General features: G+C 38.7%; 1 protein-coding gene and 1 long non-coding RNA gene across 6 annotated transcripts in view; one reads left to right on the top strand and one right to left on the bottom strand.

Moving 5' to 3' along the window:
• Nucleotides 1-27,836, bottom strand: part of LOC127439961 (EMI domain-containing protein 1-like) — a 123,440-nt gene that overhangs the window by 60,832 nt on the left and 34,772 nt on the right. The gene's annotated exons all lie outside the window — the stretch shown is intronic.
• On the top strand, nt 5,891-9,137 carry LOC127439972 (uncharacterized). Its single transcript, XR_007897030.1, has 3 exons — nt 5,891-6,125; nt 6,205-6,296; nt 8,973-9,137. It is a non-coding gene; the product is annotated as an uncharacterized LOC127439972 (long non-coding RNA).

Raw genomic sequence — 27,836 nt, 5'->3', positions numbered from 1 at the left:
TTCTTTAAAAAGATCCTTTCACTGTGCTGTTCATGTTATCCTCTAAATACCATCACTAACTTCCACAGTGAGCATTCCCTTACACACACAGTCAACCAAAGGCATTTAGTGTGACTGTGCTTGTGTGTGTGCCAGAGTGTGTGTATAGTTAGTATCAAAGTCAGAGTTAAAGAGAGTTTAAGTGGTCAATGAACATTGTGGTGGCCAGAGCAATCGTTAAATAAATTGCTGTCAAAGGAACAGTAGCAGTGTCCTTTGTGGTCATGGCTGCCCAAAGTAACATATGTCAATGTTCCCATCTGTTTTACTCAGTTGAAACCCAATTAAGCCCACACACAAAGTTACAATATAACAGGACTTGAAGCAAAGGCTCACAGTTGCGTTATAATCCAGTTTTGAATGTACTGTTGTTTGGCATACATTCCGCTGTGTATTTCTTTGAATTATTCTGGATTAGAACCTTCTTACATTTGGAGGCCAGGGGTTACAATCAAAGCTTGGCTGAACTTTACACAATGGGACGTGTTCTGTCACTGACTATGTCTTTCGTCATCTTCTTACCAAACAGGTGCAAGACTGTATTTCTGCAATGCATTAAGCACTACACTAACCACATGTCCAAAGCAGCTGCTGTTGTGGATTGTGATGAATGGACAGCTATTGGTAGAATGAATTTTAGTTGTTAGTCTGTAACTATTCAGTAGATGGTTTGATCTCATTTCATCATCCCATTTGGAATTGAACCTGCAATTTTGTATGTGCAGCCCAGGACCTTAAAGGGATAGTTCACCCAAAAAATGTAAATTATGTAATCATTTACTCACTCTCATGTTGGTCCAAACCCATATGATTTTCTTTTCTTCATGGAGCACAAAAAGGAAATGCAAGGCAGAATGTTAGTCTCAGTCACCATTCACTTTCATTGCATCTTTTTCCATAAAATGAAAGTGACTGGTGACTGAGGCAGTTATTCTGCCTAACATCTCTTTTTTTTTTGTTCCTCAGAAGAAAGTCATATGGGTTTGGAACAACATGAGGGTGGTAAATGATGACTTGAACGATGAATAATGTATTTTCATTTTTGGGTAAACTATTCCTTCAACCATTTGGCAACCAGCATCCAATTTAGAACATTTAATATCTCTTAACATCTCTAAAGTCAGAGTTAATGTAAAATACCAAAACAGATACTCTCAAAACACAATCCCTATCACAGATATACCTGTATTGAGATGGCATTTCACATATACAACACACAGATATTTACACATATACATGGCCTATTATACAAATGCACACACACACTTACAGGTTTCAATCCTTGCATGCAGGAATTCTTGCACCTCATCTGAACTGTGTGCTTAAAATTCAGCTTCCAGTCTAATGTATGGAGCAAAAGTGTGTGTATGAGTGTGTGTGTGTGTGTGTGTGTGTGTGTGTGTGTGAGAAAACACACTACAGAATATACTATATACTGTGGATGGATGGATGGATACATTACCTCACTATGTTGCCTCACTATGTTGCCTCACTATATTGTGGGGGGAATTCACAAAGAATGGATTTTATTTATTACAAAACCTTGTTTATTTGCATGCGCAATATGCGCTGGTTTAGTGTCCGAATCACCACAGGAATTATGCAGATTAGGCAACGGAGCAAACATAACCACAAAATCTGTGCTGAACGCAATTTGCATGGTGCATTTCCGATCTTGCAGGCCGGTTCTGAGCGCTATATTATGGAGGATGCAGCAGACCATCGTAATCTGACACAACCAGACACCTGAATCATCTCTTTAAAGTGCCGAAAGAGCGCTTGACTACACGTGTGTCTGGTTATATGCTAGGTCATTCTCCAACACACTTCTCCATCATTTGATCATTATGTGATGAATTTCTACTGCCATTATCGACAGAAAATGAACAAAAACATCTCTTTTAACAAAACTCAGCTTACTGCCAGCTTTTCGTGGGTGGCAATAGTGCTATATTAGCCTACCTGCGGCAGGCAAATAGCTCAGAGTTTTGTGAATAAAGCACCATCAATAATGAGCCATAGAAAAGATGCATTTTTGCAGGGAATGACAATTACTTAATTTAAATACTCAATAACTACAAGAATAACTGCATCTGATTAAATTAAATTGAGGGTGGTTATTGAATAAGACACAGATTTTTGCTTTGAAATTATACGCGCAAAAGTGGCAAAACTGTTTAGTGAATTTGCCCCTGCATGTTAAAATATGATGACAATTTTTTTGTAAACAATTTTGATTGTCTTATCAAATAATTTGCAGAGAAGTAATTGTGAAAAACTGTGCTTTATTGTTAATTTGTCACAATGGACATGGAAGGTAAAGTGCACTGCATTGTAACACACTGTATTACATGCAGTGTGTTTTGTTTTTTACTGCACAATGTAGCACGTCATCTGGGTATTCAGTGCAAACAGAAAATGTGCATGCATGTGTACAGTGCAAATACTATGTAAAAAAAAAAAAAAATCTAGAGAAGTATGTTAGCATGCCATTCATGCATATGCCATGTACTCAACTCTGCTTGAGCAGAAATGTATCCCAGTATTCCAGAATATAGAAATCACTGAGTCATTGTGCCTAAGAGTCATTATGTAAGAGCATTGAGGCTCAGCTGAACCAGCTGTTTCTCTTGATGAAGCAGTCCATGTGAAGCTCTGGAAATCATGTTAGTTTAACAAGAATCTAAACATTAGGATGATCATTTATACTGAGAACTGAGGTCAGTGCCCCCATATCTCTCCATGATACTGGCATGACTGGTGTGTATGTGCAGGCACACACACAAATGAATATGAACAAGATAATAACTACAGTAGGTTGTGAGAGCTTGGAGCTATTTGAACCACTGTTTGCCAAGAACTCTATGTATGTGTGTGCATGTGTGAGTGTGATGGCTCTTGTTAACAGTGGGACAGGATTCTTTTCTCTTTCCCTCTTTGTGGCATCAGGACACACACATGCAGCCTCTCATCTCCCCTCTTGTACTTTGTGTTATCTAGACAGGTGTAATTACCTCTTATCTGACCTCATCTGACCTTGCTCTCTTTCTCCCCTTCTTGTTTTACTCTATGCCTGCATCTGCTCGGCATCACAGGTGAACGTCTCAGTTCTTGATGAACAAAAGACCTGTGGTGTCATATTTTGGAACTGATTTGACAACAGCTTTTGTTCTTTGGATGTAAAAAGAAAAAAAAAAAAAAAAGAGTCTTTGTTACATTATGGTTCCTTCAGATCAGGGCATTGATTTCTGGGATCCTTGAAGCACCAGAATAGATTATTTTCTATAAATAATCTAAAGAACAGAGATAAAAAAAAAACTTTTTTTGTAGAACTTTAAAAGTTTCTCCTATGGCATCAGACTGTAAACCCTTTCTGGTTCTTTTTGGAGCCTTAATTTTTAAGAGTGTTGGTATCCAGTTAAAATTAAGCTAAATATGCAGATTTCCAGTAGTACAAGATGAGCAAATTATACAGATAAAGGGAGATTGAGAAGTTAAACAGTTGCTAACACTTTTGGTTTTTTAGCTGTTTTTTTATTTATTTATTTATTTTTATTCCAAACATGTTTAGTGATTGGGAAATTAAATTATAAACATGTTTAATGATTATGTCACCCAAAAATATCAACTGACAAAAATGTGAATAATAATAATAATAATAATAATTTGGTAACACTTTAAAATAAGGTTACATTTGTTAACATTATTTAACAACATTGGTTAACATGAACAAACAATGAACAATACATTTACAGCATTTATTCTTCTTGATTAATATTAATTTCAATGTATACCACCACATTTTTTAAATCAAAAGTTGTAAATGTTAACATTAGTTAATAAACTATGAACTGAACTAACAATGAACAATTGTATTTTTAATAACATCAACAATGATTAATAAGTACTGTAAATAATATATAGTTCTTTGTTAGTTCATGACACCTAATACATTTACTGATGTTTACAAATGTTACCCTTTGATAAAGTGCAACTAAAATTTCTAATCATAGCCGAAATGCAATGCTGGTCTTTAGGGGTCTAACTTTTCTAGAATAACACAATAGTTTGCACAATAGCACAATTGTTAATAGTTCATATTTAGTAAATCATAGAAAAACTATACCAAATGATTTTCAGCTTTTCTTTGTGCTGTTCTGCCATTAAAAATCAAATCTTTATGGTATTTATGGTCAATTTAAATGGTATTAAATACTGTATACTACATTGCATAGAGAAGAGTGTTTTTTAATTTTAATTACAAAAGCAAAAATATCAATAGTCCTCATTAGTTTCAAATTTCTAAACTGTTCTTGAATTTACCAATTATAATAAATTATTCTTAATATACTGCCGAAAATACAGTAGTGAAATTTTGCAATCCTAAATGCCCAAGGTTGCAGTTTTTCCTAAATTGACCCCAAAACCAAAATATGTATGAAAACCATAATTTTAATAACCAGTGTCTTCCTGAAAACACATTCAAGGAGGGGAAATACATAAAAAAATATCCTCAACATCAATGCTCGAGTCTCTCAGGGTTCATGCTCGTATGTTCTAAAAGTACTCAAACATCCATTCACATTCACACACACACACACACACACACACACACACACACACACGTTGGTGCAGCTATCATTATGAGGACTCTCCATAGACATAATGATTTTTATACTGTACGAGCTATAGATTCTATCCCCTAACCCGACACCTAAACCTAACCCTCACAAAAAACTTTCTGCATTATTACATTTTCAATAAAACATCATTTAGTATGTTTTTTTAAGTGATTTGAATTATGGGGACACTAGAAATGTCCTCATAAACCACATTTATAGCATAATACCCTTGTAATCACCAGTTTGTAACCTAAGATTTTTTCTCGTAAACCACCCAAACCCACCCACGCACACACACCTCAAGGGCACTGCTCTCTCTTAAGCTCAAGAGAAGACTGTTATGAAGCATGTGATAGCCCCCATTATCTGGCATGGCAGAATTTCAACACCTTGTCTCTCTTGTTTGTCCAGTTTCCCGGCCTGTGTGTCCGTTTTTGTTTAATGAAAGTATTGAGATTCAATAACAATACATAGCTGTCCCTCAATCCCCCCTTTTCTGGCTTCAGGTTGACCCGCAGGCGAATGCTATGACACAGGCGCATACATTCTCCAAACACTCATTTTCACTGACAAAAAGCAGACTGGGTCAGTGAGTGGTGGGTGAGATAGACAGACTAAAAGGAGTCCCATAGAATTCCATAGCCAGTTCCCACGCCTCTCTCTCGTCCCACAGATCTGAGTTTTATCTTAAGCAGCCATTTCAGCAGAACATCCATGCTGCCTTGTGTTTGTTAATACAGGGGTAGTTGAAAGATGGAAGGATAAAGAGAATGGTGGAACAAGATGAGAGAACCCCTGTGATTAGGGCAATGAGGGGGTATTCAAATAATGCAAGAGGAGAAGAATGTCAAACAGCACTGATCTGACTGTGAGAGAGTTGTGTAAGAAAACACACCCAGATTCTCTGTCACAGTCAGTCAAAATACATGCATGAGGCAAACCAGCAGGTCATCAGAGATCAGGTTGGTATGGAGTAGCGCTATAAGGCTCTGGAGGGTTTTTAAACAGATGCCAGACAAGCTATTAGACCATTTACTGGTTGTGGTTTGTATAGTCTGACCCCTAAGGTTAATGAGAAGGCAATTAAAAAAAGATTGACAAGTTTGTACACATAAATCAGACTTAAATACATGAACGTTATTGCTTTACAGTAGATACAAAATATCAAATCAAGTGGCATCTGTGAAGCCATTTTCTCAGCTAACTTCACTTAAGGCATTTTTCTTTTTTTGTAATTACTTTCAGCTATGTAACTGCTGTCAGTTTGATTTTTAGTGGATGCATCAAGTCTGTTCCCCTCAAGTTCACATCGGTGTCCTAGCAAAGTAACCAAAGTCATTGTCACGAAGAAACTCAGAGGCAGAGAGATGAACACAACAGCAGGGTTTATTGAACAGCTAAAGTGATTCAACAATGTAAACGACAGGCGAGATAATCCAGGAAGAGATGTGATGATAACAGTTGGTGAGTAGGATCCAAACAGGGTTGTGTAACAATATACAGATGATTGGTAAACTCACATTAAGTCCTTTGATCCTTTCAGGAAACATAAACAACACAGGATGATCCAAACAAGGGAATGCACAACACCAAACTAAGATGAGGAGAACATGGATCATAGTAAGTAGCAAACAGGTCAGTATCAACGAACTGGAGAGTCTGTGGTCACAGGTATAGCACTGACGAGAACAGACAATGATAGTGAGTGAGGGCGGGGTATATATGCAATCCTTGATTTGAGCGCTGATGATGTGCAGGCGCGTGTAATTAGAACTCAGGGGAGAGTTTGCAGAGTCGACAGTGAGGGAGAGGGAGAGAGAGAGCCAGGTGGATCCGTAACAGTCATGTTCTGCTAAGTTTGACAACCAGAAAGTCTTAACTTTTGTCTTAATATCTATCGTTTTAAAATGTAATAACCTTACAAAACTTTTTTTTTAAATGGTTTTGCTTGAAAGCTCTCTGCAATAAATGAAACTTGGTTTTATATTTGCTTATATAATGCAAAGACATTCTTGCACTGCTAATTGTGGCTTACGTGCCCAAATACTTTTGGGGTAATACAGTGGTTACATGACTAAAAACCACAAAATAAGGCATCTATGCCACATTATCTCATCTAATAATCCAAAATTTATGCTTATTTTTTGTTTTTTATCCTACTTATAATCACTCCTCACAGAGGTGTGTCTATGTGTATCTGTGTCAGTAAATATTTAGTTTTATATAAATAAAAAAAAAACAATGTCTTTTCTAATACTTTGAAGTGCAATATTAATTTAGCAGCTGCCAGATTACCATATAATTACACAGACAGAAATAATATCTTGGTCCTACACAGCAAATTTCATTTTATCAGCTGCTTGGCAGTCGGCTCACTCAACTTTTAAAAGCTTTTAAAAAAACATGGTGGTTAATCCTTTCAAACTAACTTATGAAAGTCTTCAAGGATACAAATGACTTCACCTATTGGGCAGATAATGAGATAGTTTGGCCAAATGGAAAATGAAATCATGCTGTTTCAGCAGGAAAATGTCTTTTCCATATATTGTGTGGGGTTATGGGGTTATACTAATTAGAGAAGACTTTGATATATGCAGCACTGAGGCTACTGGATGTCTGAGTGATGTGGGTGAAGAATGTTTTATCTGAAAATCTGATGTGACTCACTAATGGTGACAGACTTGTGGTTGTGATTTGACTAAGTGATATAAAATCTTCAGAACAAGTTGAACTGTACGACCTCTGGGAGAAAGAATTTGGTGTGATTTTTATGTACAGTATCTCCTTAAAAGCTGTCTGTGAGAAGGCCAGCACTCAACAAGGAGTGGATGTTTGTCCTCAAGAGCCGATGGTTTTGAAAGATGTCCTTAAAGGTGAAATTGACAGTAATATGCAGCATACCCCCTGGCAAGTTGTCACCAAGCTGCGCTGTGACATGCAATACACAGAAATAACATGGCTAGTAGTTATCTATTATGTAACAAACCTGTAGCAAAAGTAACTTTACCTTGCAGTGACATATTTCTGTGTCTTGTTAAATGGCTTTTCTCTAGGGATGTGCACAGATAGTCGACATTCGTTTAACTGCTCGACACGCCACTATTTAAATATCAAAATCACTGTTTGGTTATTCTACATGTGAAATAAAGTTCTTTAACCCGATCTCGATGAGTTCTGACAAACCATCTGGTTTTGGGTCAGTTTTTCAAGTATAGGGCGAGTTAAGGGCTGTTCAAACATGCTTTTCTGTGCAACTGCACTTATTTACTATAAACTGTACTGTTAATTCATGCTGGACAGACGTCTTTGACTGTTGCACTGAGTCTCACTGGTTTTTCTTTCAGTGTCTCACGCAGGATCACCACATTTTTAGACACCAAGTGAAGTTAAAAAAAAGAACTATGTTGTTTCATTTGTTGTGGTGCATTGTGCTGCTTTCTGAATAAGTTCAGGTTGCAAGATTATGTTAGATTGACAACAAGCATTTGAAATGGGTATTGCAGTCTAAATTCAAAATATTGGAGAGTTGTCTGCCCCGCCCCAGACTCGATGCTCTTGCGGGTTGCCAGAATTTTGACACGCAAATTAGGATCAAAAAAAGGATTTCTGGGCTTTAAGCTGTCTCCATCTCCCAAAGGCATCTCCAGTATTTATCCTTGTTTTAGTAGGCCTCTGGTCATGGTGGTTTTTAGATGGATGGCGAGGCTTTTTAGGTCGGGTGGAATCTGTTATCTCTGATCCAGTTCGTTTGCTGGCTTCCATGGCTGCAGCACGCAGTGTTGTTTGCCTGCAAACTTGTTCAAATCTGGCAACATGGCGGTGTCGAAATACTATTGGTGAGTGGGCAGTGGGCGGGATCACACAGGCCAAAACATAAACAGAAATTCTGGCCCGGAATGGAAACTTCAAAGTGGAATATACTGACTGTAGCATTGTTATCGGAGAAGCCAGTATTTCAACTTAGCACATTTCCTAATTCTCTAATGACATATTATGGTCATTTTATGATTTAGTACAGTAAAAATATTATATATAGCACCTTTAAACATGATTCAAGGTTGTTTTTTACCAAGGAAAGTTTCAGCGCTTGATAAACGGTAAGACAGTGTTGTGGCGCACAGGTGGAACTCGTTCACCTCTTATCTTCCCGGCCTCGCTCTGCCCAGATGCTGTTCGGCCCCGCCCTGCTCGCCACAAATGTTTTTTCCTGTGGCATGGGGGCCGTGGTCATGTGTGGTCTGCGGGAGAGGGAAGGCGGTTTAGGCTCGTCACCTGTGCTGTAATTACTCTAACACCTGTCTCTCATTATAGTGATGGCGGAGGGAGACCTGATAAGGCACACCAGAGCATCAGAATGGGAGAGAGAGTTTCAAGAAGGCAGATCTGAGAGAGACTACGCTGTATTACCAAGAGTTTATGTTAGTTGATGGTTAACGTCAACTGTGTGTGCGACCATAATTAAAAGAACTGAACTTGAACCTGTTTCGTTGTCTCCTGACTCTTCCATTGCCCACGAACTTAACATTATCACATTTCCCTTTTGCTCTGGTCTGAAATGAACTGAACTGAAAAAGAGATAAAAAAGGCTGCTGGTGGACAGACACATTTGTCCAAGAAAAGCATGTTTAAAAGAATTGCTGAGTGTGATGCCAGTGTGTGGGAGCTGAGACTAAGGTCTAAAAGAGAAGAGCAGATTAATCATGTGGGAGAGAGAGATGATTGTTCACCCTGAAGACAACAAAGAGATAGAAAGGGATCATGCAAAATTTTCTTGATTTTGGTGAGGGTAAATTGGAACAAAAATAGATTTTTTACAGATAAAATGTAAACAAGAATATGTAGGGATCAACAACAAGGTTGGCTCGATGGCCTGGGGCCAATGTGAGAAAGATCTGGGCCAGTGCTACATTGTCACTACATCTTACATTTGTTCATCATGTACATATGTTTTTATGTCTTGCAAACTTAAACTTTTGGATTTCTGTGATATGTTAATTATTGTTGTAGCACATAATTATTGTAATTTTTTTATTTTTTTTATTGATTCCATGTAACATATATATATATATATATATATATATATATAAATTATTTAAAAAAATAACAGAATATTTGGAATCACATTATATTATTTACAACCCTTCCTCCCGAACATTAACCACCCCACCCCACCACCCAACAAAAACAGATACCCCAGTGGTCAAATACAATTGACCAAGACACACAAACAAACAATAAAACAGAAGAAAATATTTAGAAATACATTTAAAAAAAGTATATGTTCAAAAACAAAAAGGCTTCAACATACACATTTAAAACAACACGTCTCCCTCCACTGCCCCTCCCCGAGAGCCCTCCAAAAAGGCCAGATAGCTGCCCCACTTCCTGATGAACATATCCATGTTGCCTAGCCTTCTATATGACAACTCTTCCCAAGCTGCCACCCTGCCAAACTCCTCGCACCACTCACGAAACAAGGGGGCTCTAGCTGACTTTCATCCTCTAAGGATAACCTGTCTGCCCACCATAACACCGGCCAGGATCCAATTCTTCATGTACTTATCTGCTACATCAATGACCGCCCCGTCACCCAAGATACAGAGCCTGGGGCAAAAGGAGATCCGAGTACCCAATACATCGCCCATAAAATTCTGGACCCTCAACCAGAACTCCTGTATCTTACGATACCCCCAAAAAACATGGGTGGTGTCTCCATCTTCTGAATGGCATCGCCAGCAGGTGGGTGTGTCCTTAAGACCAAGCCTATACAATTTAGAAGGGGTCCAATAAAATCTATGTAGAATCTTAAATTGCATAAGGCGCACCCATGCATCTCTAGAGTGGAGTGGTGGTGGCGTGGTGGACTAAAGCACTGAACTGGTAAGCAGAAGGTTGTTGGTTCAATCCCAACAGCCACCCCATTGTGTCCTTGAGCAAAGCACTTAACTCCAGGTTGCTCCAGGGGGACTGTCCCTGTAATAAGGGCACTGTAAGTTGCTTTGGATAAAAGCATCTGCCAAATGCATAAATGTAGATGCAGACTTGACATTTTTAAGAATCCTAGCCCACACTCCCTCCTCCAAAAACAAATTTAAATCTTCCTCCCATAATCTTTTGAGGGAATTTAAAGCTCCGTCCCCCAGACTCTGAATTAACAGGGAGTAATACACTGATGCCTCATGACCTTTTCCAAAAGCAGTAATCACCACTCCCAGAGTATCTGCCGCACTAGGGGGGTGCGTGCCACTCCCAAAAACAGTGCAGAGTAGGTGGCACAGCTGTAAATACTTATAAAATTGAGATCTGGGAATCCCAAAATTTTGAATCAAATTTTCAAAAGGTCTCAATACTCCACTCTCATATAGGTCACTGAGTGTATTAACCCCCCTCACAATCCAATCTGACCAACAGAAAGGGGACTTATTAATGCATAGTTTAGGGTTCTGCCATATGCTCGAGGCTACGTTTAAATAAATATCCGAATTAAACACTCTTTTGTCCATATCGAGTGTAAATGCAAAATAACAGGGTGTGACTTAACTTCTCCAATTAATTTGATCGAAAGGCTATGCAGAGGCGAGATAGGGGCAAGAGCTTCCTTTTCAATACAAAACTATGGAGGGGCTCTCTCAGGTGGAAGCGACAAATGAGCCAAATGTCTGAGACCGAATGCATAATAATAAAACAAAATCTTGGGTAGGCCTTACCCACCTTTGTTAATCAGCCTATGTAACTTATTGAAATTTAACCTGGCACGCTTACCCAAATGAAGGACTTCGCTATGCTATCAAATTGCTTGAAATAAGAGAGGGGGATATCTATAGGGAGAGATTGTAACAGGTAGTTGAATTTTGGAATACAATTCATTTTAATTACATTAACCTTCCCAATCATCGATAAGTGTAATGAAGCCCACCTGTCCACATCATTCGAAAACCTTTTTATTAAGGGATCAAAATTAACTCTGACTAAATTAGACAAATTTGCTGGGAATAAAATTCCCAAATATTTAATGCCCTGTTTGGGCCACTGGAAGGTGCCCGGCTGGAAGGCCGTTACTGGACAGTACGCTGTCAAAACCAAAGCTTCGGATTTAGACCAATTGACTTTGTATCCTGAGAACTTGGAAAAGGAATTAATAATTCTGTGGAGGCAAGGCATAGATCTAGTGGGGTCGGAGAAGAATAACAAAATTTAATCTGCGCAAAGCACAAGTTTATGCGCCACACCTCCCGCAATCACCCCTTGAAGATCATCCTCCTTTCTTATCGTGACTGCTAATGGTTCCAAGGCAAGACAGAACAATAATGGAGAAAGAGGGCAACCCTGCCGAGTGCCCCATTCAGAGTAAAATAATCTGAAATTAATCCATTTCTGTGTACCGCTGCTACAGGGTGTCTATAAAGTAACTTAATCCAACCAATAAATGTACTCCCGAACCCATACAATTCCAAAATCTTAAAAAGATAATCCCATTCTACCATATCAAACGCCTTTTCGGCATCAAGTGAGATGGCAGCGACCAGAGTCTGATCATTCGCCACTGACCACATGATATTGATGAGAGGCCTGATGTTATCAGAAGAGCTGCAGCCCCGAAAAAAACCCCACCTGATCTATATGTATAAGAGATGTCATAAGCTTACTTAATCGGATAGCCAGAATTTTTGACAAAATTTTTACATCTAGTTGGATCAGGGAGATTGGATGGTAACTTTTACACTTGCTTGGATCTTTGTCCTTTTTAAGAATCAGACTGATCCGTGCTTGTGTCATGGTTGGAGGAAGCTTTCCATTCTTTAATGATTCAGTATAAACTTCTAACAAAAGTGGAGCAATTCTGTAGCATAGGATCTAAAAAATTCTGCAGCAAAACCATATGGCCCCGATGCCTTGCCAGTAGGTAGGGACTTAATTACCTCGTCAAGCTCCTCCAAGGTTATCTCAGAATCAAGAGAGTTTTTTTGCTCAGTCATCAGTTTAGGAAGATCTAATGGTTCCACAAAGTTTCTAATATCTTCATCAGTAGACGAAGACATGGAACTATAAAGATCAAGGTAGAACTCTTTAAAGGCATTATTAATATCAATGGCCGAGGTAAAAATTTCACCACCAGCATATTTCACTGAGGGAATGGTAGAAAGAGACTCTCTCTGCTTTATATATCTAGCCAAAAGCTTCCCTGCTTTGTCCCCCGACTCAAAGTATGACTGTCTTGCCCTGAATAACCAAAACTCCACTTTCCGTGACAAAATAGTATTATATCTGTATTTCAATCGGGTCAATTCTCTGAGGCCATCAGATGACATACGCCGCTTCAGCTCTGCCTCGGCACTTTTAATATTCCCTTCCAACTCCACGAGCTCTCGTGCCTTGGATTTTTTGATGAATGAGGCATACTGTATGATCCGGCCCCTAAGAACCGCCTTAAGTGCCTCCCAAGCCACGCCCACAGAGGATACTGAGGACCAGTTGGTCTCCATATAAACATTGATTTCAGTCTTTAACATTTGTTGGAAATCAGGATTTTGCAAAAGGGATACATTAAGGCACCAACTATATGATTTCTTTTTCTCTATATGTGGCAACACCTCTAAACACACCAGGGCATGATCCGAGACTAAAATGTTTCCAATTGAGCAATCAACAACAGATGAAATGAGGGATTTGGATATAAAAAAAAAAATCTATTCTAGAATAAATCTTATGGACTGATGAAAAAAATGTATGGATGGATTCAAAAGTCTCCAAATATCTGTAAGACCAAGATTTTTACACATCCTGTGAAGCGTCACTGTTTCTCTAGGGGGCTTGCACACTTTTGCTTCACTATGATCAAGGACTGAGTCCATCAAAAGATTAAAGACTCCTCCCAATTTTATATCATGAGGGGTGCCAGAGACTTGCAACATCCCTTCAAGATCTATAAAAAAGCCCTGATCATCAGTGTTAGGTGCGTAAATATTAGCCAAAATCAACCTTTGCCTCTGAATTTCTGCTAAAACAATGATTACTCTCCCTAATTTATCTTTAATCTGTTTGAGACATTTGAATTGTAAATGTTTATTTACCAATATAATGACTCCCTTGCTCTTACTTGAGCCTGCACTAAAGAAAACATGTCCACCCCATATTTTCCCAAATTTTTCAGCTTCTTACGGGGAAAGACGCGTTTCTTGAAGAAACACTATATCATATTTCTTATGTTTAAGAAAAGAAATAACCTTCCTTCTTTTTATGGGGTTCCCCAACCCATTCACATTCCATGTGGAGAGAGATAGTACACTCATATTAACATTTGGCATTTTTATATAATAAAAAAAAAAATTGCGTGCCAAGAACAAAATTATGAAGACCACATTTCAACATTAATGCAACAATAAAAACCCGAATTTCCCCCCAAACAAAACAAACAGAAAAAAGAAAAACATGCGCATTAACCCCACGCACGAAAGCGCCAACCGGCGTCAATCCCTTTAAACTCAAAGAGTCCATGTACACCTACGAGAGCCCCTGTGACAACTTTGCTATCGGATTGCTAAATTTTGCCTCACAAATTTATAAGGTAAAATTATATAACATCAAATATTTTGTAAAACAAACCCCAGCCAATAGGCAGAATAAACACAAAGAACGTGTAGACTCATTTACAGAACTGTCTCAAAGGTGTGTTCCTTCACAAAACAAATTCCAGCCTATATAAAGCCATTCATTTTCCTCGGACAGACAAACGAATCTTCAGTGAGCCAGCTGATGAGTGCAGCAGATGACGTAATCATTCCAGTGTCTCACAAAAATACTCCACAAATCATACTCCAGCCAACAGGAGGCATAAGCACAAGGAACAGACAGATTCATCCATAACTGTCTCGAAGTAATGTTATTTAACAAAACAAGCTCCAACCGCTAGGCAGAACCAGCACAAAAGGAAACAAAACATGCATCCCGGTTCCTCGGATGGTCAAGAGTCAATTCACTCGGAGGCCGCATAAAAGTATATCCCATGATTTACACAGTCCGCCAACTTTATAAAAGACATCCTTTGTGTGGGCATGTAGATATTTTGCGGTCATCCGTAGTGTCTATTCTCAATCTGCCCGGGAACTTCATTGTAAATGTGATCTTCCGTCAATGCAAAAGTTTCTTTAAGGAAAAGTGTTAATCCACAAAACACCAGCCGCTCGGCGGAGCCAATGCAAAAAGAAACAAAAATGGCGCCCAGTTTCCTCTGAAAGCCAGAGTATGTACAGTGAGTCAATCTACTCACAAGAAAAACACCCAATGGTTACTCACCCATTGTTTCAATAAAAGACATTGCCTGATTGGGACATGTAAATACTTTGCTGCCGTCCTTGGTGTTTATTCTCAGTCTGGCCAGAAACATCAGAGCAAAAGTGATCTTCCGCTGATGTATGAGTTTCTTGCATTCCTTAAACTGATCGCGTTTCTCTCGTCGAGTTCGCAAAGTCCGGGAACAAGAAAATATTGTAATTCTTCCAAGAAAGCTTTCCTTTGCTCCTCGCCTGGCGCAACACGAGATCTTTATCGAATGATCCAAAAAATTTGGCCAGAATCGATCGGGGCCTTTCTCCCTCAGCGGATCTGTGAGCTGGGACTCTGTGAACTCGCTCGATTTCCAGCTTGTGGCCTGTTATGTCAAGCACACTCGGGAAAAGCTCGTCTAGGAATTTCACCATATCTCTGCCCTCCTCATGCTCAGGAATTCCAACAATTCGAACATTATTCTTGAGGCTTCTATTCTCAAAATCTTCAAGCTTTTCAAGAACACGTTCCAAATCAACTTTGGTCGTGGGCGGATTAGCGGCTAATTCCCTCTCTCATGACTCCAAATAATCGATTCATTTTTCAACATCAGTCACTCTTTTAACTAACTCAGAGAATTTATTTTCCATCGCCGTAACTGATAGACGTATTACAGCGAGATCCTCCAAGTCTGCAAGTACCTTCATCAACATCACCTACATGTTGGACTGTTGATGCTGGATTCCTTCTCCCGCTACGCCATCCAAATCAAGTCCCCGGTCCACAGGCCTGTCTATGCTTTCATCTTGAACCCGTAAGTGTCTTTTAATGTCTCCAGAGCCCGAGGATTTTGACTTCTTTGCCATGTTTACCTCAATCAGCAAATGTGTAACTGGGTGTATAAAATTTCACCGAATTATATGATGAAAATAATAAAAAAAACTAGCAAAGTGCGCAGAGCTGTCTCTCACACGTCTGCCCTTCGCATGGCGTCATGTGGCTCCTGTGCAATCGGCTTTTTATATTTGTCACCAAGATAAAGTTCTTGTCGAAATTGCGAAAATGACTATAAAAATGAAATAAAAATGATATGGGAAGCATTTGTTAGAAATTAGGTTATAAATTAGGGTTAAAATTGTAAATTATAAAGCAATGTTGGCAGGGTAAGTACAAATCAGAACAGTGGACTGTGTCAGCAGAAAAAACAAAAACCTTATTGATTCTTATTAACACTAATTAATCTTGCTTAAAGTTAATTTCAACATATAATATATTTTTAAAATTAAACGTTGGATATGTAACATTAATGCATTATGAACCAACATGAACTAATAATAAACAGTTGTATTAACCAAGATTAATAAATGCTGTTAAAATGATGTTCATTGTTAGCTCATGATACCTAATGCATTCATAAATGTTAATGAATATAACCTTACTGTAAAGATTTACCATCAATATAAATGTAAATGTGCAAATGAAAACATGAAGAAATGGTAGGTGTATTAATGTGATTTATCTACCATTCTGTGTAACTTACTTTCCAAATCCAAAGTTATACAGAGCCTTCTCCTTCCCTATGGCTCTGACATCTTCTAATAACAAAAGCACTTCCGAACTTCCATCCAGAGAGTGAAAGACCTGAGAATGAACTAACAAAAAAGGTCTAATGAAAATGAAAGAGAGAGAGAGCATCAAAAATGGATGGCCTGATGTCATGGGAAGGGAAACTGGGATGGAGTTTGTTTGGGTTCAAAAAACACAAGTGAACAAAAGCCAAACAAACACTGTACAAATCATAATTTTGTGACACATCAATTCAGTCAAATCCAATCGAATCCATTTGGAAGATAGAGACATAGGGAGCCACAATAAGCAATGCCCGGAATCTATCATTGTGGCATCTTGTACTAAGTACAGAATTCCGAGAATATGGAGACTATAACCATTTTACAAACAAAACTAATCCACACAGCACTAATGATAGTGTAAAAGCCATCTGGGCTGGACCATATCATTCAGACACTCAAAGTTTTGACCACTGAGTTCTTGTTCATATTTTGGACTAGTGGAGGGAAATGATAAACATGGCCCCAAACTCTCCATAACACTTAAACCTCTTCCAGAAATATCTGCAACTCTCAAACCACAACCATATATACACACAAGACAAAATAATCTCTCTTTTGGGACAGCTTCCACCAAACATAAAAAAGCAAGTGGCAATTATGACAGAGTCGAGTTAAATATGAGCTTGTTTGGAACAATGCTTATTTACGAATACCAGTTTGTTGTGGTCTGACAGCATCGTTGTTTTACCCAAGAAGAGTTTCTCAACATTCAGCTAAAACTATTAAGGCAGATGCAATTTACACCCTGGTCCAAATAATGGCATTATGTTATTTACACTCCAGTGCAAATATTGGCAGATATTATTTGCACCCCAACCCTGGTGCAAATAATGGTAGATACTAATTGCACCCTGGTGCAAATAGTGTCAGATACTATTTGCACCCATATTTAAATACTAACATACAGTATGGGCATCAGTGCAGTGCATTTATTGTGTTTATTTAGAGTCCCACAGACACACTACATTAACCTCTACCCCTAAACCTAACCTTAACCTTCCCTTAGAAAAAAATAACCTTGGTTTTACTACAGTAACCATAGTCTCACAATGGTATTTTTGTAAATGTAAAGTAACCAAAAAATGAACTATGGTTACTATATTAGCAACGTATTACTGTACTTACACCATGGTTAATTGCATTAAAATTATGGTTTCTCCCAAAAAACATGATTACTATTATATTAGTAGCCTAATACAGTGATGCAATCTACACACAAGTGATGCCGAGCCGCAGGAACTGTTGCGAATGTTGCGAATGAATTAACATGGGTACCTTAAAATAATTCTTCAGAAGGATATGTGTAATGGCAGATGCTATACAAAGCCAGGAACAGCACAAGGTTTGGCATCATTTTGCGCTGCACGTGCTGGTGCTACTACTGCCAACAACACATATAAACAGTTTAGAACGTTCGTGTCGACAGACCTGCCCGGTGTTGACAGGGTGTAACACTAAATAGACATTGTTGATGTGGGCAGTGTTCACTTTCTGATGTAAGAAATCCAACGTTTTTGGAACAAGCCATTTTTCCAGCTTAGTTTCAATAGATTGTCCTCTTGAGCTGGGGAAGAAGTTTTCAATTCTGTTTACGTAGTACATCAAACTCTTTTTATTTAAAAGATCAATGAAAATACTATTTTTCATGGCATGACCCCTTTATAAGTCAAGCAGTTTGACCTTCTACAGCAGGGGTCTTCAACCATTTTCAGGTTAAGGACCCCTTGGTGGGTAGAGAGACGGAGCCGGGACCCCCGTTACATATTGTATAAAATTGAGTGTTGTGTTTTATGCCTATAAAAACGTGTATGGAAGGCTACCATATTACTGTATGTACATACTTCATGATGTTTACACTGCAAAGCCATTGAAATAATCATTAAATGCTGCCCTGCTGAAAAGACCAGCTAAAACCAGCATAAGCTGGTTTCAACTGGTCGCCCAGCCTGGTCATAGCTGATCAGGCTGGTTTTGAAAGGGGATTTGAACACTTTTTTTAGCTGGTCAGGCTGGTAATGCTGATATTAGCTGGTCAGGGTGGTCTTAGTTGGTCAGGCTGGTCTTAGCTGCTCAGGGTGGTCTTAGCTAGTCTCCCAGCCTGACCAGCTAAAAAGTGTACAAACCCCCTCTGAAACCAGCTAACTGACCAGCCTGGCTAGGCTGGGTGACTAGCTAAAACCAGCCAACCAGCTTAGGCTGGTTTTAGCTGGTCTTTTCAGCAGGGATGTACAGCAGGGGTCTGCAACATTTTTAACATGAAGTGACATTTTTAATTTCCCCTGTTAATCCCTGTGCAAAACCACCTCCTCCAAAAAAAAAAAAAAATAAATAAAAAGAGAAAAAGACAGATAGACAGACAGACAGACAAACAGACAGACAGACAATCAGACATACCCTGTCCATGCAGAATAAAACAATGTAACGGGTAAAGAATGGGCAAGGAGGAGGCAGGAACCGGCAGAACAGTCAAAGCAACTTTAATGACAGAAATTAAACTTAAAACAACATAAACCAAAGACGCACACACATACAGCGGCCATGTGTGTGTCTCTCTCGAACTGGTATCTCCGGCTCCCCTTTATCATGCTCTCCCGCTGATCAACTGACTCAGCACCGGCCGTGCACCCTCATGGCCCGGCCATGCCCTCCTCCTCATCACAAACAACTTTTATAAGGTTACTAAAATTGAGTCTTCATCTCATGTGAGTGATCGATTTTATACATATATTTCAAAATTACTGTTCATTTCATTGAGATGACTGAGTGCACATTTAATTATGTTGATTTGCGAGTGTGGAACGTTAAGGACTGTGTATGCCAGTTTACTAATCTCAGCGGTAACTATTTATTTACACCAGGCAAGTAAGCTATTGTTCTGAAAGCAGGCTGTCATCTGCTCAACCGCACAGCTCGACCAACGCAAAGCAGACCCTCCACTGCAGTGCTGCTAAACCTGATGTGTGTCACGCATTGAGCGACACATGATGAGCAGTGGTCATGTGAAGGGTTTGTCTGGGCTGTGCACTTCTGCTGACTAGTGCTGTTTGGTCACACTTTAAGATTTGACATGCAGCTGTGAAGGATTTCAACATGTCGGTAGACTCAAATTCATACTCCTCTCTCTCTCGCCGTCGCTCGCGTGCGAGTGAGTGATTATTACAAATGCCAATGGTGGATTGAACAATAATTTGCGGACCCCCTGCGGTACCACCACGGACCCCCTGTTGAAGACCCTTGTCCTAGAGCACAGCATGGTGTCCTGTATTTTTCCTGAACACTGTTTAGAGAACATGAGAGCTGACAAGACTACTCTAACCTTCTCAATGTGCAAAACTCCCTTCTCCATAATACCTGAAAGAGGCTTGTCTGTCAAATTTTGCTGATCTTTCTCTCTCTCTCTGTCTTTCTTTCATTCCAAAGTGCCCCACAATAACCATATTTCACCAGAGGTTAAGATGGAACTGCAATCTAAACCCTTTAGGTGCCTCTGCCAGAGCTAGCACAATGTCAACTTTGACAGTGAGTAAAAGAGTTAGGGAGGTTGGAGAGAGAGTTGATTGACTTATTGCGGCCCTGAAACCTGGCAGCCGCCATAGGAAACGTGTATTTTTAGAGTTTCCCAGCCTTTTACTCGTCCCCTCATGCTTTTCTTTCATCATGGTCTTTCTCTGTGCTGACTCATGATACTGAGAGATGGGGACCCTTTAATTGCACTTAAATTGTCTTTTCATCTGGAACTAAAATGAAACGTTTATCCAGCAATTATGGGACCTTGCAGCATGTAACAAACTCATCTTTATCTAAACAATTTGAAAATTTTCTTTTGTTTACCCAGCATCATAACATGGCCTTTAGTAAATGAGTGTTTTATCCCAGTGGATAAGTAGTAATAAAACCTGACAACAAATGAAGGAGACTATTGTCCAGGAAGCTTGATTTTTCAAACTGTTTATTTTGTGTGTGTATCTGCTGTGGAAAAAGCTGAGCTGTTCAAATCATCAATATGAGTTCAAGACCAGCGTGTCATTGACTTCATTGAAGCACTCCTTATATCAGTGCCATATCTGTTTCAGCCTAGAGTGCTTCAACTCTATTCTGGACACCTCCCTCCTGTTTTATTCAGTTTCTGAAAATTTGAACAAAATCAAATGCAAATAAAATAAAACAACTAAAATTGACATGACTTTCTTTCTACTGCTGAACACAAACAAAGATTTTCAGAAGAATTTCTCAGCTCTGTAGGTGCTCTGTAGGTCAACTCAACGCAAATGAACCACATTTTTGAGGCTGCAAAAAGCACATAAAGGTAATCCATACAACTCCAGTGGTTAAATCTACATCTTCAACTATCAGCGAAATGATAGTTGTGGTTGAGAAACAGATTAATATTAAGTACTTTTTTACTATAAATTCTCCTCCCTGCCCAGTAGGCGGCAAAAGAACAAAAAAAAAAGAATGTGAAAGTGGAGACAGAGAGTAAAAAGGACTTAAATATGGTTTGTTTCTTATCCACACCTATCGTATCGTTTCTGAAGATTTAACCATTGAAGTTGAATGGATAACTTTTATGCTGCCTTTATGTCCTTTTTGGAGCTTCAGAATTTTGGACCTACTGAGCTGAGATATTCTTCTGAAAATCTTTGTTTGTGTTCAGCAGAAGAAAGAAAGTCATACACATCTGGGATGGCATGAGGGTGAGTAAATGATGAGAGAATTTACATTTTTGGGTGAACTATTCCTATAAGGTGTTTGTTCAAGATAGCTTTGAAGACAGACTAAATGGAACATATCCAGCCTAAATAACAAAACCAGACATCAACCTGCCAGTGCTAAATACACATGCCTCTACTCTCCTGGCCCAACCGATGTGTCTCCAGACAACTCTAACCAAGCCTCCTCATTGGCCCGTCATAGGACAGAATGTAGAATCCTTCACACACATTATGTCACAGCACACTATCTATTAAAGTGATTTACTACCCTTCCTGTCTGTATGCTGAAAAGTATGGCAGCATCAGTAGCTGGCGAGTATGTGTGTAAGGTTTATTTAGTTCAAGCTCTGAGTAAGAGAGCAAAAAACAGCTGATGAAACACACAATCTGACATTCCTTAAAGGTGTATTTATGTTATTGTGGCTGATAAGTGACAGATCCAATTAAATTATCTCCCTCAGTGTCTCACTCCAAGGGCCTTTCTGATGACACTTAGACAGTTGTAAGGCAGTCATGACCTTGGCCTGAACCAGGAGGCCTGAACGAGCTGGAAAAACATACTCAATCAAACCCCTCGCTGTCAAACACAAACACACCACACTGGTTTTAAAGGAACAGTTAATCTAAAAATTTAAATTGTGTTTTTAACCATGTATGATGAAACCCATATGAAATTTCTTTCTTCAGTGGAACACAAAAGGAGACACGTTTTATAAGACTATTTAAAATAACTATTTTCAACTTGACATGCTGTATTAAAAAATGGGACCTTTTTGGCACAAGAAGCTGAAAAAAACAAACAGTGAGACGTGATATCCAAAGACGTTCATTTGACATGTGTACACAGACCATCAATTAAAAATAAGCTCAGATGAACCCCTCCCCCTAAGTTCTTCATTACCTGATTAATTTCATGTCAAATACTTGAGTAGACAATAACTAAAATTCCCATTCCTAAATAGTGGATAGAAATTTATACTGTTAAGCTCTGATAAGGACAAAAAAGTAAAAATACCATAAAAGCAGTCCATACGACTTGTGCGCTATATTCCAAGTCTTCTGAAGCTCTGTGATTTGTATAATGAACAGAGTTATACAGGTTTTAAATTATATGAAAGTGATGAAAATACTATCCAGGACACATTTTGAGTCAGAGTCACGCACCAGATCAGCAGCACGCACACACATGAAATCACTTCGCTTTACATTTCCTGCTCCTCGTGATGGATCTCTTTTCCGACACAGATTCGGTTTGTTAGGATGAAGTCAGTACCACACACACTTGGCCAAACCCACAGACAGAAAACTCTAATGCACACAGCATACTGCAACTCCATCACCCTCTTGTGAACACCAGCACCTCCATCATCTCTTAATGCAATAATGCTGTCGCTAAAAACCCAACACTAAAGATTAACATCAACACATAGTCACTAACGTCTTATTTTATTATCTTTACAGACAGATATACTGCCTTACTATCCCGCAAGCAAAACTGTGAAATAAAGGTTTTGCTAATTCTTTTTTTTTTTTTTTTTTTTACAAGTACACTTTAAAGTGTGCAGTCAAGCATGTATTTGTGCTGTAGTACACATCCTTTTGTGCATATTGTGCAAAAGTTGCCAGCTTTACTTGGTCATGACAGAAGTTGAAAGATTCAATATACTGTAACTTTGCACAATGTTAGTTAGCAATTCCATCTAATTAATCCATGTTTATATTTAATATTATGGGGATAGTTCGCCCAAAAATGAAAATTCTCTGATCATTTACTCACCCTCATGCCATCCCAGATGTGTATGACTTTCTTTCTTCAGCAGAACACAAATAAAGATTTTTAGGAGAATATTTCAGCTCTGTAGGTCTATACAATGCAAGTAATTGGGTCCAAAATTTGATACTCCAAAAAGCGCATAAAGGCATCATAAAAGTAATCCATATGACTCCAGTGTTTTAATCCATATCTTCAGAAGTGATAATATGTGGGTGAGAAACAGATCAATATTTAAGTCCTATTTTTTTATTCTTATCCCTCCCCAGTAGGGGGTGATATGCATGAAGAATGTGAATCACCAAAAACACAAAAAGAAGAATGTGAAAGTGAAAGTTAAAGTGGGAAGGGAGGAGAATTTATAGTAAAAAAAAGACTTACATATTGATCCGTTTCTCACTCACACCTATCATATTGCTTCTGAAGATATGAATTTAACCACTGGAGTCGCATGGATTACTTTTATGCTGGCTTATGTGATTTTTGGAGCTTCACAATTTTGGCACCCATTCACTTGCATTGTATGGACCTACAGAACTGAGATATTCTTCTAAATATCTTCATTTGAGTTCAGCAGATGAAAGAAAGTCATACACATCTGGGATGGCATAAGGGTGAGTAAATGAAAGAATTTTCATTTTTGGGTGAACTAGTCCTGTGGCTATACTTTCAAAACAGTGTGAATTTTATTATGTTCGCTTGTACAAATTGAGACACAAATTGCACACAATTTTTGATTGAGGTAACCAACAGCACACCACAGATGTTGCTCATAGAACTTTCCGTTGAACAAGATATAAATTCAGTCCGACAATACTCAATGCTCAACTAGAAATTGTAACACGACACCCCTACAGTCAACTAGTTTCATTCTAATCCTTTTATCCTAGAAGTTTCTACAGCCCTGTTGTGGAGCGTGGCTCTCATAATCATGTGTATGTGTATGTGTGTGTGCCTCTCTAATTACAACCATCTCTATTCCACTTCCTGTCTCGACCACTTCAGCACACAAAGACCCAGACACATATACAGTATTTACATAAAAACACACACTTACAAATGTTTGCATATGGAATCAGGCAAATACAGGCTTGCGTTGATGTGCTGTTCTGCTAAAGCAGTGGCTCAGGATTAAATGAGCTATAGGAAACCACAATATTATTTGAATATCTAAATGACATCATAACCACTCATCATAGATGAAGACTTCTGTGGTTGTCTGTCTGTCTCAGACAAACACAGGAGTGAGTTAGAGAGAAAGGAAGGTGGTGAAACAAGGGAGAAAGAAAGAAACTAGGTTTTCTAGTCAGTCACTGATATAAAACACCAGTGCATTTTCAAGTGGCAGACTCATAGTTAACTTTTACAGGCTCATATAAAAAAACAACAATAAATCCCCCCCCCCCCCCCAAACAAAATCTAACAAACAAAAAATAGGTAAGAAAAGAACGAAAGGAATGGGTAATAATGTAGTACTTCAGCTATAATATCTGAAATGTTATTGCTTAAAAGGACCCAGATTTAACACTGGACATCAAGTAGCAACTGTACCAAAATTATTTATTGTACAACCACTGTGTTACCAAAATGTCATTAAAATCAAACACTGAAATGTATTACTACCATGAACTGCATAGGCCCAATTATTAATAAGACATATGGTAGGCTAAATAGGAAAATTTACCATTTCGTAAATGCATAAACAACAGCAGAAGTTTGATTAACCACTGGGCTAAATATTATTATATTACATGGTTAGTTCCATTTTATTGCTTGCATGTAAGCTTGTTTTTTTTTTTACCTACAGTTTGCTATCACAACAGACCTGCAGCTTATTTTTTGCATGTGACACACCAGTTCAGAAGCACTGCTCTAAAAGCCCTTATAAAATAAAGGCTGAATGTGTGAGGGGAAAAGAGAGGAGAAAAAAGGTCACATTTTTAAGGAAGAAAGTGGATGTCCCACTGCAGATCAAAAATAAACCTGCCTTTAAAACAACAATCCCTCTCTAAACCTCACTAAAAGTGGTAACTGCTTAAAACAGCAAGCACAAGCTTGTCAGGATAAAGAAAAATCGAAAGCCTCCACTATAAATACGAACTTTCCTTTCATCTTTTCAGTTAATTTGTTTCTTTCCATCTACAGTGCTCAGCTTCCTTTAGTGGGGCACGGTGCCATGCAGCACTTCCTGTTTGAGTTTATGTGTAGGGGTATGCAGCACTGGGCCAGTTAAACTTGAAATTGCCTGGTTTATACTGATATGTTAAAGGAGCACATAGACTTCAGCAGGTGGGTTATGTTGTCCTGCAGATTGACTGGTGCCATGGAAAGGAGCTCATAGAGCAAATAAATAAAAGGAAGTAATTACATTACTAATATACAATATACAGGACAGGCAGGGAGAATTTAGAAAAACAAACAGCTTACATATCTAAACTTCCACAGCAGCTTATAGTAACTCAGATGGAAGAATGGGGAGAAAGAGGAGAGGGGATAAGATTACACAGGCTGCTGGTGGGCAATTCAGGCTATGTATTCAGAGTGTGTTTTTAAGCATGTGTTTATAGTTTGTGTTAAGAATATGCGTTCACAGAGTGAGTGTGTGTTCAGAGGGTCTGTTCCAAGACCTAGTGATGTTAAGGAATCGTAGGCAATCCTTTCCGATGCGAAGGCTGCTCCAAAAGGTAGGTACCTCAGATGTGCCTCCTAAGATACCATTTTAGCCAAATTCTAAGATAACATTGTATGTATCCTTCCCCGGAAAGGCAATCCCAGAAAGCACTGTGATGAGCTTGGTGAAAAAATAAAATCCAAGATGGTGGACGAAGCGAGATAAATTTTGATCATAAATATACTTATAATCAGGGATCGAGTTGAGGTAGGATGCAAGGGGATGCCATCACCCTTGCTGAAAGAAATGACTAAAACCATCCCCTTTGTAAAACCACCACCCCCCTTACCATCCCCTTTTTATCAAATGTGTCATCTACTACTTAAAACTAAGCATGAAGTAAAAGATTTTAACTCTCTACATTTGATAAATAACAGACAATTAAATAACGACGATTAGCCAATTAGAATTAGATTTCGGCATATTTGGGGTTGCCAGATGTCAAGAGAGGCAATCCCCCAATCAGATCTTTACACTTGCACAGTTTGGTAATATACTGCCAATGTTATGCTTTAGTTGCGCAATCTGGCAACCATGAGTGCATGAGCTCACTCCCCTGCAAAAAGGTGCTTGTGTTCTGAAAACACCGGTAAATGAGTATGTTGGGGATCAACAATGGGTTGACATGTCCTTCCCTTTGTTAACATGAAATTTACACCACTGAAGGTAATGCAAGTTTTCAATAGTTTGCGCACCTTCAAAAATGGCCAGGAGAACAGTTCAAGGAAATCTTCTGACTTTCTTTAAAAAGAAGAGAAAAGTCTGCTTGGAAAATATAGACAAATCATATATGGCCAATGCCATAACAATTAATTTATTTACTACATGTTCCATCAGCCTATAGGATATTTTAATGCTTTACATGGAAGTTACAAGGATAATATGGCATGGTATGCGTCCCTGTAACTGTAGCATGTACATAGTAAAACTGTGGCAAAATATGAAAGCTGGAGGGTACCTTTCTAATGATGTAGGTTGTCATGACTGAATAAGAATTGGCAATAACATGCATTAAATTAAAAATATACCGATTGCGAGGCCCCTGCGATCTTTGAGGCAGAAGCTATTTGCACTAACAATAAATGCTATTTGCACTAAATTCAAATAACGATAGATGCTATTTAAAGGAAGTGTTAAATATGGGTCCTTTTAAGCAATACCATTTCAGATATTATAGCTGAAGTACTACATAAATACCCATTCCTTTCATTCCTTTCTTAAGTGTTTTTTCCTTGCCATTAAATATACTGAGTTTGTTGTGTACATCTACACCTTTACACACCACATCATTGGATCACACTTGAGGACGCAGTTTGTCTTTAATTAGTGTTTAATTAGCCACGCTGTGTGGCAGGTGCTATTTGCACCTAGAGCAAATATTCACTTCATTATATATATATATGTATATTTTTTTTTGAGTATTGAGTATATGAGTATTAGAGTATATGATTTAGTCTCCTGTTTTGCTGCCTATAGAGCATTCCAGTTCGGTACAGTAAGTTATAGGGCTCCATTGTAGCCAGGATGCTGCCACAGACGTCAGCTGCCTACGTAGCTGCCTAGGTTATGGAACAGACCCATTGTCTGCTATAGTGGTGGTAACACAGTAATTATAGTACTTTGTGAGCTGTTCTGTACTGCCCAGTTAGTGTGAGAGAAGAATATTTGAGGTCAAGTCCTTATGAAAGCAATTACAGTATCTGAATTTTGATTAAACACAACGCACACACACACAAAAACTACACATTGTACTCCTCAGTACTTCATATATCCCACAAACGCTCACAAACGCAGTGCCTTGCTTGAGGAGCATAAACACAACCCAGCCACACAAAGCTGACTGGCTAACACAAAGACTGGCAAGAGGCTTTGCCTGAAGGTTTGGCCCTTTCCCAAGTCATTAAGGAGAATTTAAGGCATTGCAGAATGAAAAGTGCTCTTAAAAAAGAGCTTGGCGCACACCCACTCAACAGTCTCCATGGTGAGTGTGTGTGTAACAAACTGATGTTTGAAGCGCAAGAGCTTAGTGTGGAACCCCCTGATAAACTGAGCTGAGCTGTGAAAACACAGATTACATTTCTTTGGCTTTAAAGCAGGCGTCAAATGCCTGCGAGCCGTGTAGCTAAT

Source organism: Myxocyprinus asiaticus, chromosome 4 (genome assembly GCF_019703515.2).
Source record: "Myxocyprinus asiaticus isolate MX2 ecotype Aquarium Trade chromosome 4, UBuf_Myxa_2, whole genome shotgun sequence".
Lineage (NCBI taxonomy): Eukaryota > Metazoa > Chordata > Actinopteri > Cypriniformes > Catostomidae > Myxocyprinus > Myxocyprinus asiaticus.
Note: the sequence above shows the minus strand (reverse complement) of the source record. Positions and strands in the feature narration are given on the sequence as shown.